The sequence below is a fragment of the Monodelphis domestica genome, chromosome 1, assembly GCF_027887165.1.
Source record: "Monodelphis domestica isolate mMonDom1 chromosome 1, mMonDom1.pri, whole genome shotgun sequence".
NCBI lineage: Eukaryota > Metazoa > Chordata > Mammalia > Didelphimorphia > Didelphidae > Monodelphis > Monodelphis domestica.
In genome coordinates this window covers 462,233,452-462,248,613 of record NC_077227.1, presented here as the reverse complement: position 1 = coordinate 462,248,613, position 15,162 = coordinate 462,233,452, and the positions used below count along the sequence as shown (strand labels likewise).

Here is a 15,162-nt window from a genome sequence, read left to right as displayed (position 1 = left end):
CCACTGGCCTCCTGGCTTTTCTACAAACAAGATATTCAATCTCCCCACTCCAGGTTGTCCCTCACATATGGAACAGCTCTCATTCCATTGCAACTACTGACCTCCCTGGCTTCCTCTAAGTGCCAACAAATATCTCACCTTCAACAGGAAGCCTTCCTCAACCCCTTTTAATTCTAGTATAGCCTTTTGTTAATTATTTCTCATTTATCCTGTATATAGCTTGTGTGTGTGTGTGTGTTTGCATTTGATTGTAAGCTCCTTGAGGGCAGGGACAGTTTTTTGGCCTCTTTTCTGTATCCCCAGCAATTAAAAAGGTGCTTGGAAAACAATAGGCTCTTCATGAATATTTATTGGATGAATGAACTTAGACAAATCAGAAACAGATCAGGCTAAAGCTTACATGCCAATCAGTTATGGGGTTCTGCCAGATAAGATGGAGAGAACCAGTTTTTTTGGTTACCATTTATTTTTACATATAATTATCATACAATATATAACATAACAATCATACATGTGATTTGTCATAAATATGTAATAAATTATAATACATATACTTATCCAAAAGAAACAAATTTTCACATTAGCTATGTCCAAAAGTCTGTCTCATTCTTTTTTTTCCCCTCCCTTCTATGCTTTCCCCCTCCCCAAAAAGACAGGTAATATAAGTTGTATATACATGGAGATATATATAATCATATAATACATATTTCCCTATTTATCATATTGTTAAATAAGGCATATTACTTACACTAGAGAAAAATTCATAGAGGAGATTAAGTGAAGAATGGTAGATTAAAATCTGTATTCTATCTGTTCCTTCCATGGCGGTGGATATCCTTTTTTGTCATGAGTCTCTTGGAGTTGTCCTGGATCCTTGCCTTGTTGATAATAATGAAGTCATTCGCAATTGATCATCATACACGATTGTTGTTACCATGTACAGCATTCTCCTGGTTCTGCTCGCTTCACTTTGTATCACTTCAAATAAGTCTTTCCAGGTTTTTTGGTGATCTTTTTTGGCATTTCTTATAGCACAATTGTATTCCATTATAAGCGTAGACCTGCTTAAAAACAAAAAAAAAGTGCACAGACCCTAGGTTAAGCACCATTGGACTACATGATTTCTAGGAATATTCTAGCTTTAGGTCTTAAGAAACCAAGCCATCAATTAAAGGAACTGAGAGATTTAAGAAGGGGGAAGAGTTTGGGAACCACTGACCTAATAAAACATAACAGCTTGACTACAGTTTTGTCTTTTATGGGAGGGGCAATATATTTTTTTTAAGTGAGATAACAAATGCTTGTGGAAAATAATATTCCTAACCCTGACCCCCATTGAAGACTAGGCAAATAAGAAACCTAGGCAATAAGGTGCCTGAAACCAGGTGACCCTTTGGCCCAACTCTTCCTCCCTATCCATACTTTACTACTCCCAATTTAATTCTAAATTCCATTCCTATCTCTCCACACACACACCCATTTTTATTACAGGTCTGTTTACTTCCCATGCAGACACCCATCTTCCCCATCTCTACAACACTCCCCACCACCCCACAAAAAAAAAATGCTGCCTTTTTTATTTTCAATTTACTACCCCTTTTGCCTGTGATCTGAGCAGTCAGTTTTACTCCAAGAAGAAGGGGTGGGGGTGGGAGGAAGAAGGGAGGGAATAAACCAGTTTCCATTCTATGCATGCAAATTCCAACAGAAGAAAGCCAATTGGATATCAGTGATATATACTTAGTGCTAAAGTGAATGAAATTTAGTCTTTTACATATTAACTGATGAAGTCCACAGCAGGGGAGGGAAATGATTCAATCAGCATTATGCCCTTCCTGCCTCTCTCCAAACTAGAGAACTGAGAAGTTAAATCAATTATCTTGGGTCAGCAGGTTAGAACTCCCAGCCCATCTACAAACCAGAAACCCCTCAGAGTCCTCCTTGCAGCCCCCCACCCCAAGATTGCAGTCCCACCTTACAATGCCCCTGGGAGAAGAATGCTTTGAGTTGGTTGGGAAGGAAAGAGTGTGCTGCATCTTTGGCAAACAATTATTCTCTGGCATTCCAGTAATGGGAAGCAGTATGGTCTGGTGGAAAGAGCACTGGCTCTAGAGTCAAGGCTTCCAGATTCCCACATCTGATTCAAGTCCCACCACTGACACTTCCTCTTTGTTCTTGTTCTGTCATTTTTCAATCATGCCTGACTCTTCAGAACCCCATTTGGGCTTTTCTTGGCAAAGATACTGGAGTGGTTTGCCATTTCCTTCTCCAGCTCATTTTAGAGATGAAGAAACTGAGGCCAACATGGTTAAGTGACTTGCTCAGGGTCAGACAGCTAATAAGTGTCTGAAGATGGATTTGAACTCAGGTCTTCCTGAATCTAGGCCTGATGCCACATAACTGCCCTGTGTGATACTTCTACTTGTGTCTTTATACAAGTCACTGAATTTCTCATGACTTTGCTCATTTCCAAAATGAGGAGGTTGAACTAGATAGCTTCTGAAATCCCTTTTAGTCCTATATCTATAATAATCTAATCTCTCTCTGTGTGTGTGTGTGTGTGTGTGTGTGTGTGTGTGTTAACCTGGGAAAAAGGATAAGAATCAAATTATAATCCCATAAGAAATCTGATTCTCTCTGCCCTGAAATTCTTACTAGTCCTTATTCATTGAGATTACCTTTTCATTATCATTGGCCAGTCAACAAACATTTATCTTAACTTATTTATTTATCTTTATCTTTTCTCATCTGTAAAATAAACTAGAGAAGGAAATGGCAAACTACTCCAGTATCCAGTTTGTCAAGAAAACCCTAAATGGGGTCACTTATTATAGGTCAAGTACTGTACTATACCCTGGAGACAAAAATATAAGCAAAAAAGAAAGATAATCCCTATCCTCAAGGAGCTTACATTCTAATAGGAGGTGGGTAGACAACATAAAGGGAAACAAGAAAGTTGGGAGGAAAGGTACCCAACTAGGGTCATGGTAGCAACATCCGGAGAGTCAGAGGCAGACCTGGGAAAGAAATGAAAGGAACTCATCAAAGGCAGACGGAGCCTGTAGAGGCAGAGGGATGTTCCAGAATGAGGCTATAAGCACTGAGAGAAGATCCAGGATAGGAAGACTACTGAGAAATAGTGGGGGAAATCAGAGAGTCAGAAGGAGAGCTAGAAGAAAAATTCAAGGAAAATACTTTTTAATGCCTTAGAAGCATTTGGACTTTACAAACAAATGAGCCTACTCACATCACTTTCAGTTACTTTAGATGAATGGAATTGGCAAATGTGATAAAAGAAAAGGTCAATGCTGCTGGGACCTCAGAGAAGACAAGGCCCACTAATCCATTATTGGTGGAGTTGTGAATTGATCTAACTGTCTAGAAAACAATTTGGTACTATGCAAAAAAAAAGTTATGAACTATTGCCCCACACACACACACACATCTCATTGCTAAATGTTAATCTCAAAAACATTTTTAAAAGGTCCCAGATATTCTAAAATATTAGCACTTTTTATGATAACAAAAAAACTGAAAATAAAGTAGGTGCCCATAGATTGGGGAAAGGCTGAACACACTGTGATATATGAATCATAAAGAATATCATTACGCCATGAGAAATGATAAAAATGTGGGATTTCCAAGAAACCTGACATAGAACAAAGAAAGAAGAAGCAAGAGAACAGTAAGCACAACGTCAACAATAATGTCCTTGGAAATAACACTAACAGGTTGCTGAACTCAGATTCAGTGAAAGGACCAAAGTTGGTTCCAGAGGACAGATGATGAAATACACTTCCCTTCTCTGGAGGAAGTGGTAGATTACTGGTTTGGAATGTTGCATATGCTGTCAGATTAGGTCACTGAATTCACATTAGTTGAGTCACAGGGGTCATATCAGTTTTTCCATGTTACAAGAAAAAGTCAGGAATGAAGAATAATATTGAAAAATGACTATGGTATAAAACCCAAAAGGCATCAATAACCTTTTCAAAAATGAACATAATCAATGAAATGAATGGGAATAGGGGGAAGTTAGATGATTAAGATTAGTAACTCACAGGGTCTTCTCCCATTTTATCTAACAGTATGGAGTGGGATTCAGTCTTCTTATTCTCCTCTGTCATAATATCTATGGATTTCTGCTGTTCGTCCTAGTTTCAAAGACTAATGACATATGGGATGATGTCTTGACTAGTTTGTAAATCAGTACAAGTGAGGCAGAATTGTACAAAGTCATCAGCTTCACTCTCTTCCGGGCATTGGTGATTGCCTAGGATGCAGTGGATGATAACCTTGGCATCTTTGATTCTGGTCACCTATGGACACTTTGGACTAGGAGTCAATGAAGTGGTGCTAGGGGTGAATGAAAATGTCAATGAAAGGGCATCATCTACCACAAACCAGATAGAAGCTCCCCTACCACCAGATAGCTAAGATAAATCATTTACCAAAAGAACAAAATAGGGAATCCAAAGGATATTTTAACAAAGGCAAATAGCTATAAATAAGATAAATATCACTTGAAATATATAATTACATTCTAGACAAAAGTTGTTAATAAAGTAAAATCCCCCCAAAACAAAAGAATGCCACTTTCCTAGAGGCTTCCATCAAAAAAGTAGATGTTTTATAAGAGAAAAAAAATAAATTTGAGGAGAGCAGGATCCTAAGTCAATACTCATAATTCAACCTCTTTCCCCCAAGAAGAATGAAGAATTTAGAGATTCTAATTTCCACATAAAATCCAATGTGACTTGGCAAATATGGAAGGACACCTGCAGTGAAATTAGTACAATAGCAGACAAAGCATCCATATTTTGGTGGATCCATGATCTAATCCATGTGAGTGTTTCCTTCAATAGCGTAGTTAATAATCCATCTGTGCCTTCTCATGGTGTGCAACCCTTGTCCATTTCTTCCCATAAATCATCCACAAGAGTCCACCCAACATTTTGAGAACCTTCCTCTAATACAAAGAGGTTCTTAACTTTTTGTGTCATGGACTCCTCTGACAGTCTGGTAAAACCTATAGAACCCTCAAAATAATGGGTGGAAGTTAATATTCATAATTTAAAGAAATTCAAAATTCTAGTTAGCAGTTAATGAAAAAAAGATGTATTTTTTTTCCATCCAAGTTCAGAGGCCACCTGAAATCTATCCACAGATTCTTTGGGCATCCATGGATTACAGGTTAAGTATCCTTGATCTAGATCTTTGGATGCTATAGAGATATCAGTGGATAACAATTTATCCCAGGCTCTCACTACATAACTGTCCCATTTCTTTTTCAATCCTGCAACTTTCTCATGATTAGTCAACTCCTTATGCCCACCACATACCTCTCCATTGCCCTTTGGGTGAACCACCACTTTAATTCTCTGGGGTAGTCCATGATGTACAAACACAAAACATCACCAGAAGAATATTGGTATCAAAAAGATAGACCTTTGTTTCAGAGACAACCTTCAGGCCATTAAAAACACTGCACAGCTTCCCAAGCACCATCCAGGCCACTCTCTTCCCCTTCCTGTTCAGTTCTGGGCTCAGCTAATCATCCATCAGAGATAATAAATTTTTTAACTGAACAAAAAAAATTCATATTGTCCTTAACATATCCAAACAACACTTATCTTCTCAAAATGACAAAGCCTAAAAGGATTCATCTCTTTTAAAAAAAAAAAACTACTTCTAAAAAAAATTTTTAATCAATTTCTATTAAATGGGCTATTGAACTAGATGATCTTTAAGGTCATTTAGGTTCAGATCCTGTGATTCCAGAGCTTAGTATTCCCAAGTAAAATCAGAAGACTCAACCAATCCCAGTCTCTGAGAGGTAACTGTGGTCTCATAACAAGAGCACTGGGTAATGAGACAGAAGATATTGGTTCATGCTGATTGTGTGGCCTTGGGTAAATCACTTAACCTCTGACTATTTCTCTGGGACTTAGAGAAGAGGCAGCCTTGTATGGTGGTTAGAGAGCCAGCCTTGGTTTGAGTCAAGAAGCTCTGGTTTCAAGTGTGAACCTCTGACAACTACTGGCTGTGAGATCCTGGGCAAGAAACCAAACCTCCCAGTGCCCTTCAGCAAGTCTCTAATACAACAATTCATAGAGCAGGTGCCCTTCTGCTTTGGAAGAAGGAGTTACCTTACCTGGAGTTCCCTACAGCTATGAAAGAAGAGGTTCAACAACCACAAAACAAACAAATATGGACAATAATCCCTGCTCAGCTTACCCAAGGGGCTACATTGTACATTTATTGATTCCAGGGGAGATAAGTGATGGGAAAATGGAAATTGTCTATAAACCTAAGGCATTATTGTTCACTGGTGTCTACTCAGATTCTGAGAAGTGGGGGATATCGGGGTTGTCTGAACCCTGTATGAGAGGTGTGAGTGATTACTGCGGCCAGTCCAGGTGCTTTGATACTACTTCACTGTGAAAGTGGGTTGCCAGCAAGGCAATGACCCAGGACAATTCTGAGGGACTTAGGAGAAAGAACACTATCCACATCCAGAGGAAGAACTCTGGGAGTGGAAACCCAGAAGAAAAACAACTGCCTGATCACATAGGATGGGGATATGATTGAGAATGTAGACTCTAAATGAACATTCCAATGCAAACACCAACAACATGGAAAAGGTTCTGATCAAGGACACATGTAATACCCAGTAAAATTGCCTGTTGGCTGAGGGGGGGGGGAGGAGAGAAGGGAAAGAACATGAATCATGGAACCATGGAAAATTTTTCTTAATCAATTAAATAAAATTTTAAAAAAGAAAGTGGGTTGCCACACTAGTTATCTTCTATGTAAGGAGACCTCTTTAAGGAATTTTCCATCTGGTTTTAAGTAAGAGGTTCTTATCACAGTAGATGTGATAAGAAACCCAGAGCAAATGTTTGAAATAAAAATGGCAAAGAATAAGAAAAATCAAAATAAAGAAAAAGAAGAGGAAAAGAAGGAGTAGGAAGAGGAAGAGCAGAAAGAGCCACAAGAATGTAATTTCTTGGGGGCAGCTGGGTAGCTCAGTGGATTGAGAGCCAGTCCTAGAGATGGGAGGCCCTGGGTTCAAATCTGGCCTCAGCCACTTCCTAGCTGTGTGACCCTGGGCAAGTCACTTGACCCCCTTTGCCTAGCCCTTACCACTCTTCTGCCTTGGAGCCAATACACAGTATTGATTCCAAGACGGAAAGTAAGGGTTTAAAAAAAAAAAAGAATGTAATTTCTTGGTCATGATTTCACACAAGTGAATGCTGTCATTTGAGAAATGAAGGTGAGGGTTCTTGCAGGGTCTCTTTAGGGTCCCGGCCAAAGATTGTACAGCAGGACACTTACTGGCATGATGTCTACTTTGTGTGGCTGGGCCTCGGGGTGTCTGCTACAGTTACCTGGCTCCCAAGTGCCAGATCCTTCTCATGGCAACCAGTCAGGCAAAGGCTGAGATTCTTCCGCCCAGGCAGGAACAGATTCCACCATAAACCCTTTAGGAGCTCCCCTTACACCAACTTCATACCTTCTCAGGTTTTGTCTAATGCCTGGGTAAACTGGCTTGCACTCACATGCCTAGGAAAACTTAACTCTCTCTCACTGCAAGACCCAAGAGCCAGCTGACAGCACCCAGCATGGGCTGGGGAGGGAGAAGAGGATGGATTATCTGCAGTGATAAAGCTCCACCATCACCAGATGGCTCCCCACCAGAAGCAGGGCCCCTTTCCGGAAGCTGGGAGGTATCAAACAAGAGCCCAAGACAGGCTGGCTGGATTAATTATAAGGTGAGACACCGGCAGTTTGCAGCCTTTGTCTGTGACAGCTGCCGGCAGGGGCAACTTTGGAAGTGGTTTCATGGATGTAACGGAACTGAGACAATGACTTATGTCTGGTTCCACCCTCCACGCGCTTGCCCTAGCACCTGTGATACTATCTCACATCCTTTACCTCTGGGCCAACTCTGCATCCAGCAGTTACCAATATCTCCCTCCCGGAGGTACCTGATGGAAGGTTCTCTTCTCTTCTCTGAATCACAGACATAAGAGTAGAGCATCTGGCTTCTACTTCCCCATTGGCATTCTGGCACCATATTGTTTCTCCACCATCCACAAATCTTATTCCCCTTTTCTATACCATGAGCCCCAAGAGGGAAGGCAGGAATCAGAGGACCTCAGTGACAACAGTTCAAATCCTGCCTCTGATTCTGAGTACCTGTATGATCTTTGGATAAATCACTTAACTTCCCTGGGTCTCAGTTTCCTTGTCTGTAAAATGAAAGAAATTTGACTAAATGGCATGGGTCCCTTCTATTTCTATGATCTTATTTGCCATGCCTTATTTATTCACATATTTACTAAGCACCCACCAAGGTTCCATGAAAATGAAGATACGGAGGGCAGCTGGGTGACTAAGTGGATTGAGAGCCAGGCCTAGAGATGAGAGGTCCTGGATTCAAATCTGGCCTCAGACACTTCCCAGCTGTGTGACCCTGGGCAAGTCACTTAACTCCCATTGCCTAGCCCTTACCACTCTTCTGCCTTGGAATCAATACACAGTATTGATTCCAAGACAGAAGGTATGGGTTTAAAAAAAAAGTCAGGGGCAACTAGGTGGTTCAATGGATTACCAGGACTACAGACTGGAGGTCCTAGATTCAAATTTGGCCTTTGACCCTTCCTAGCTGTGTAACCCTGGTCAAGGCATTTAACCCGAATTGCCTAGCCCTTAACAGCTCTTCTACCTTGGAACCAATATACTATATTGATTCTAAGAGAGAAGGTAAGAGTTTTAAAAAAAAATTCACAAATCCCAAATTCAGAATCCCTGGTCCAGAAGGAGGACATGACATAGATCACTCTCTGGAGCTCCAAGAGATATCAGTGGCCATCTGGAGTAGCCCTCCTCATTTTACGTATGATGACAGGTCCAAGGTCACATCAGAGCTAGGATTTGAACACAGATCTATTCACTACAAAGCCTGATATATTATACCATATTGCATGATAAATGAACAATTTGACTTGGTATCCCTTATAGTCTCTTTGCACCCAATGTCTTTGCATTCCCTGGCCTCCCCCCCCCATGCCTAGATTGCACCCCTCTATCACCTGCTTTTCTTAGTTTTCCCTGGCTTCCTTCAAGACACAACTCAAATCTTAATTTTTATAGGAGGCCTTTCCCAGTCTCCCTACCCCACTCCATCCCCAGCTTCAAATGCCTTCTCATTTCGTATAACTTCAATATCTAGGCATCCCTTCCACATTGCACCTTCTCCATTGCTGTTTTAATATATCACAGGTTGGCATGAGAAATTAAATGAGAATTTTGGAGGAGTTTTGTGGAAGCAGCAGACAACACATAAAGGCCAGCAGATAATATGGAAAAAAAGTTTAGAAACTGAGAGATATATTTATTATATAATATCAACATAATTTTATCTTTTAATACCATAAATATACATCATTTACTTTTTTAAAGTTAATATTTGTGAAAAGAATGTGAAAAACCAAAAAATTTTAGATGGATTTTCCAAATGGTGGGGTTACCCTACCCCCACAATATGAAAGGGATAACTGTACTCTGTATATAACTTTTATGTACCTAGATATTTACATGTTGTCTCCCCCATTAGAATATATGCTCCTCAAGAGCAGGGATGGTTTATTTTTTGCCTTTCTTTGCACACAGAGTTTATTTAGTACATGGCCCAGCACATGTTGTCATTCATCTTTCATTTTTGAAGAGGATCAATGACGTCATAGGGTGATGTCTTGACCTGTGCATGAATTGGATTTGACTGAGGACGAGTTGCACAAAGCCATCAGACGCTTTCTGTTCCAGAGTCATCCAAGTCCAGGGGCAGGACAAAAGTCAAGATGGCTGGTGATGGTCCAGGATGCAATGGATGAATTTGGTGTCTTCCATGTTTAATCAAGCTATAAGTGCTCCACAGTGCCTCCTTCATGGCCATTGGAACAAATTGTTCTTATCTGCCCATTCCATCAGGAAGCATCTTCACGTGCTTGGGGTAGATATCCCCTAAGTCACTGATGAGTTGGAGGGCCATCAGTTATACTTGCTCAATAAATGTGCGTTGACTGACACAGTAAGCGCTGGATACCTTTGAAACAGGAGTCAGTGAAAGAGTTCTGGAACTCTTCTCCACAGATTCCCCAAGGCTGCAATCAAATTATCTAATGCTACATCCCTATTAGTGTGATTAATGAGTCCCACTAAGTGGTCGCATTATTAGAATTTGTACTGCATCTTTCCATTGGGCTGGAAATAATTACCATATCTTACTTAATTACAACTTCAAATAATACACATTTGAATACAGGTAAAGGCTCATCATGCATGTGCCTAGGGACCTTCTAGGTCCTTCCCCTCATGGCCAGAAAATATTCCCTTTATGAGGCAGGGGTCCCAAAGGCAAGAGTATGAGAACCTGAGTCACTTGCCTCTTTCATCTCAACTCCAGACCTGAACCCACTCATTCCAAGGGAGAAAGTGAAAACACAACAGCTAATCACTAAGAACTCATAGAGGAGAGCTAAGATGAGGAGGAGGAAGAAGAGGAAAGGATGGAGGAGTAAACTCATCACAACTTACACTAACATGGTGCTAGAAGTTTGGTCAAGCACCTCACATGCCTCTGATCTCAGGTCTGGACAAGTACACCCCATTTCTTTCCTTTTAATCGTTTCATTATATTCACTATGCAGCAACTAAAATTTTCCCTAACTCCTTTCTCACCCAGGCATTCCAATGACCATCTCTCCTCTATCACAGATAGGCAGGAGAAAGGCAAGAGACACAAGAAACTCTTGGTTGAGTCACAAAGGGTTTGAGGGAACGGAGAGCGAGTGTGGTATTACAGTAAGAGTACAATTTCATGTCCCAACGGAGGCACTTAACTAACTGGGTAGCCACAGTAAAGTCACTTCTCTGATCTCAGTTTTTCTCAGTTGTAAAACGGGACTGATTCTTACACTATCTCTTTCATAGAGTTATTTTAAGGAAAGCACTTTGTTAATTTTAAAGCACAAGAGTAATGTGAATTACTGTTATTGTTTTAGTTGAACTATAAATCAAAAACCAAATGAACATTGTTATTTTGCTTACCTAGGAGTCAAATATTCATCCATTCAGTAAAGATTTATTGTGTGCCTATTATATGCAAAGCTCGGGGACACACAAAAATAAGTAAGACATGATAACTGCTTCAAAGAGTTTACCATCTTGTCAGTCATGAGAATTGTACAGATAAATACAATAAAAATTAAAATATGAAAGTAGTAGAAGTTCCTGCTTCTTACTGAACTTGGAATCAAACAAAATTGTAAAATATAAAAATAAATAATCCAGTAGTTGGTAGTTTATATATTTCCTAAAACTTTTTAAATCAAAACAAACTAGAACATCGAATATTTTCTAAACCCAACCTGAATCAGAGATTTAATTTGGTATAAGTTCCTGGATGACCTCTAGGCTGACATTTGGAAAACATTGTTTTAAGCTCGCCTTGTCAGCTAGCTAATATTCTCAAAATTCTGTATGTTCACAAAAATGCCTCAACCTCCACATAGCCATCCTCCATCAAGGATGCCATCTCCCAGATTAGGATCAACAGGAACCAAATTCCTTCCTTGGACTTCCAGGCAATAAATCCACAAGTATTTGTCAGTTCATACAAGTTACCCAGAATTGTTCTAATCTTCAGAATGTCCACGAGTCAAATTTCCTGTCCCTAAGGCTCTTACAGTCCAAAATGGTCAGTACCAAGAACTCAGACCATAGAATGGTATAGACAGAAGGAACTCATGGCATCATCTGGTCTTGATTATGGATTCTTGACCTAAGGAACATGAATTTTTAAGAATATATATTTTTAATAGAATCACTGTATTTCAATGAAATTGGTTTCTTTACAATCTTATGTATTTTATTCTGAGAAGGGGCCCATCAGCTTCACCAGATTGCCAAAAGGCTTCATGACCAAAGAAAGGTTAAAAATCCTTAATCCAAAATGTGCTGGTGCCTGTTCATATGGGCTCACAAAAGCCAATTGTTAAATTTTCAGTGTGAGCATTTAACCCATAGAAATAAAGGTTGATGTATTGTTTTGTTGTGTGTGTAGAAAAAATAAAGTTACAGAGAAAATGTTATGAATGCAGATTAAGTTTAAAAGTGTGTCCTGGGTACTTTTTTCCAGAGAGCTGATTGTTAAAGATTTATTAGCACTCCCCTGCCCTGATCTACATTTCTTTCACTTAACAAATAGGGAAACTGAACCAAGAGATGAATAAATTTGCCCATGGTCACACAATCAAGAAATGAGTCAAAACATCACTTCAACTTTATTAGCTTCAAAGACATAATTGGGAATTCGGATGTCCTGAAAAAAAAAATAAACAAGAGGGAGGAAAAAAGAAGACATAGAAGATGGAACAGTAGACAGAAGAAGCAATGATCCAACAGTGATAGGGAAAAGCAGATCTCAGGAGAGAGGTACCATGGTGACAGGACTCCTGGGGTAGTAGCCTTGGGCTAAATTAAAGAACTAGAGAAATTGTGGTGTGGGGTACATGACTATCAGAGGACGATAAGATAAGGGGGTGGTAAGCTGCTGTTGGATGGAAGTTAGTCCCTTGGATGTCAACTAGCCTCATCACCCAGAGAGAAAGCCCTGGTTGCCTCCTCCTAGTTATAGCGGTGTCTCTAATGGATCATGCTGTAACTTAGCAGATGCCAACTGTGTTTAACTATATTGGTGCCTATCATTTTAAGGCTACAAAGAAATTTCAGAAAAGACTTATTTAAACCCACTTTTTAAATTGAATTGAAATGCACTAGGGAAGATTACTATTTAAAAGGAATCATAGGAAGGTCCTTCTGTAAAACAAAGAATCCTTCTATAAAGCTGAGTCAATGTGATATACTGAAAAGACTTTTTGAAGAGAGTCTCCAGGCGGCTCTGATAGTAACATGAGGTGTGACCTTGGGCAACTTAATTCATCTCTCTGAGTTTTTATGTGTAAAATAAAGGGGTTGAACTATATGATTTCTAAGAGTATCCTTCCCAGCTCTCTCATGCTATCTTTTCCAGTAGGTCCAGATTTTCATATCTGGGGATTGCTGAAAGAGGGGCACAAATGTACGAAGTAGGGTGTTTGGAGAGCAGATCATTGGGTTTAAGGGACCTTAGAAATCATTTTATACTTAAGGAAACTGAAGCCCAGGGTGTGGGTTTCAGTAACAGATCATGAACTCAAATCACATCTTCTGGAATAGTTCAGTGAAAGAAAACATGAATCTGGCCTCAGACACTTCCTAGCTATGTGACTCTAGGCAAGTCACCTAACTCCAATTGCTTGGCTCTTTCCTCTCTTCTGCCTTGAAATCCATACTTAGCATCAATTCTAGGAGAGAAGGTAAGAGGGGGATGGTGGAGGGGGTGGAGGGGGAAGAAAGAGAAGAGAAGAAGAGAAGAGAAGAGAAGAGAAGAGAAGAGAAGAGAAGAGAAGAGAAGAGAAGAGAAGAGAAGAGAAGAGAAGAGAAGAGAAGAGAAGAGAAGAGAAGAGAAGAGAAGAGAAGAGAAGAGAAGAGAAGAGAAGAGAAGAGAAGAGAAGAGAAGAGAAGAGAAGAGAAGAAGAGAAGAGAAGAAAAGAGAAGAAAAGAAAAGAAAAGAGAAGAGAAAAAAGAAGAGAAAACACGTGGACTTTGGACTCAGAGAACCCGTGTTCAAATCTTACCCTTAAAATTCACTCTTGTGAGTCTTAATTTTGTCATCTATACAATGAGGACATTGGATTGGATGGTCACTGGGGTCATTCCAACTTTAGCATTATGAACTAATGCTTTTTCCACCATTATTCCTTAGCCCCATTATCCTTGGAAGGAAAAATAGAAATTCTTAATTTTTTTCACCCTACTTCCATTCTACTCTCTTTCTCTCTTGTCTCTCTTTTCTCTCCACTTTGGTTTATATCTCTTTGTCTCTGCCTCTGTCTCTCCTTTCTATCTCTCTCTGCTTTGCCTGCTTGTGCCTCTTCTTCTCTGTCTCTGTCTCTGTCTGCTTTCTATCTCTCTCTGTATCTATTTGTCTCTCTCTCATCCCTTCTATTCGTTTTATTCCAATTTCCCAGTGGAGGAGCTGAATGGAGAGGAAGGGAGAACGGAGAATGGGGAAAATAGGCATTTCTTAGTCATAGCCACTATATATCAGAAAATCATCTTGTTCTGTTATTCTCTCAGTTAATCAACAAGCATTTATTAAGCACCTGCTGAATGCTGAGCACTGTGTTAAGTATCGAGGATAAAAAGACAAAAGGTAAAATAGCTCTTTCCTTCAGAGAGTTTACATTCTAAGTCTCTCAGGCTCTTTTCCATCACTTGCTCACCATACTGGGTGCCCAGGTTTGAAGGGGAGGGGGGGTTCGCTGAAACAGCTAACCCATCTGACATTCCTCATAAGCCAGACTCCAGTCTCCCAGAACTGTGCAAGTCAAGATTCAGGCACCCAGGAATAGTGGGAATCGTCCTGCTCTGGCAGGCCAAGGTGAGCCCTGAAGCTCTCCTCAGGAGAAGCAGCTCCAGGCAGAAGCCAAGCCAGGTGGCTCAGGTGAAAGGACCAAGAAGCTCTTCTCTTCACTTGCATGGACTTGCCTGACAAGAGCAGCATCTGTCCTTCCCCTCTCGTCTGACTTTAATCTCACTGAGGGGAATTAAGAAAGGTGTAAACACAGCTTCTCTAGCTGCAAGCCCTGGCAGAGACCATGAATGAAAGAATAAGAGAGAGAGGAAAGAGAGGGGAAAACAGAGGAAGGGAAAAGAGGAGAGAGGAAGCATGCCAACAAGAGACAAATTTGGGGGTCAGTGGGTCAGAGAAAAAGAGTGGAAAAGCATGTAAGAGAACAAGAAAAATGTGGCATCTCCCTCCACAAAAATCTAGTATAGTCCCTTGAACATGGAAAAGATGAGGGTCCCAGAATTCCAGCATAATAATTATTACTATTATAATAGCTGGCAGGCATATAGTATTCTCAGAGTTGCAAAGCACTTTACATACATTATCTACAGTACTGGAGATGAAAGACCTGAGAAAGACTACAGATAAATTGTGGAACTGAATTGGAGAAGGTAAAGGATTATTGTCACAACAAACCAGAT

At 40.1% G+C, this 15,162-nt stretch overlaps 1 long non-coding RNA gene across 5 annotated transcripts in view; it reads right to left on the bottom strand.

The window, feature by feature from the left end:
• Positions 1-331: 331 nt before the first annotated feature.
• LOC103101996 (uncharacterized) overlaps positions 332-15,162 on the bottom strand; it is a 93,143-nt gene continuing 78,312 nt past the window's right edge. For 4 of the 5 annotated variants that reach the window (XR_008915339.1, XR_001626588.2, XR_008915341.1 and 1 more), the window contains one exon: positions 7,069-11,848. This is a non-coding gene — a long non-coding RNA (uncharacterized LOC103101996). Of the gene's footprint in view, positions 1,062-7,068; positions 11,849-15,162 lie in introns of those variants that run through there. The other variant, XR_008915340.1, reaches the window with a different exon arrangement.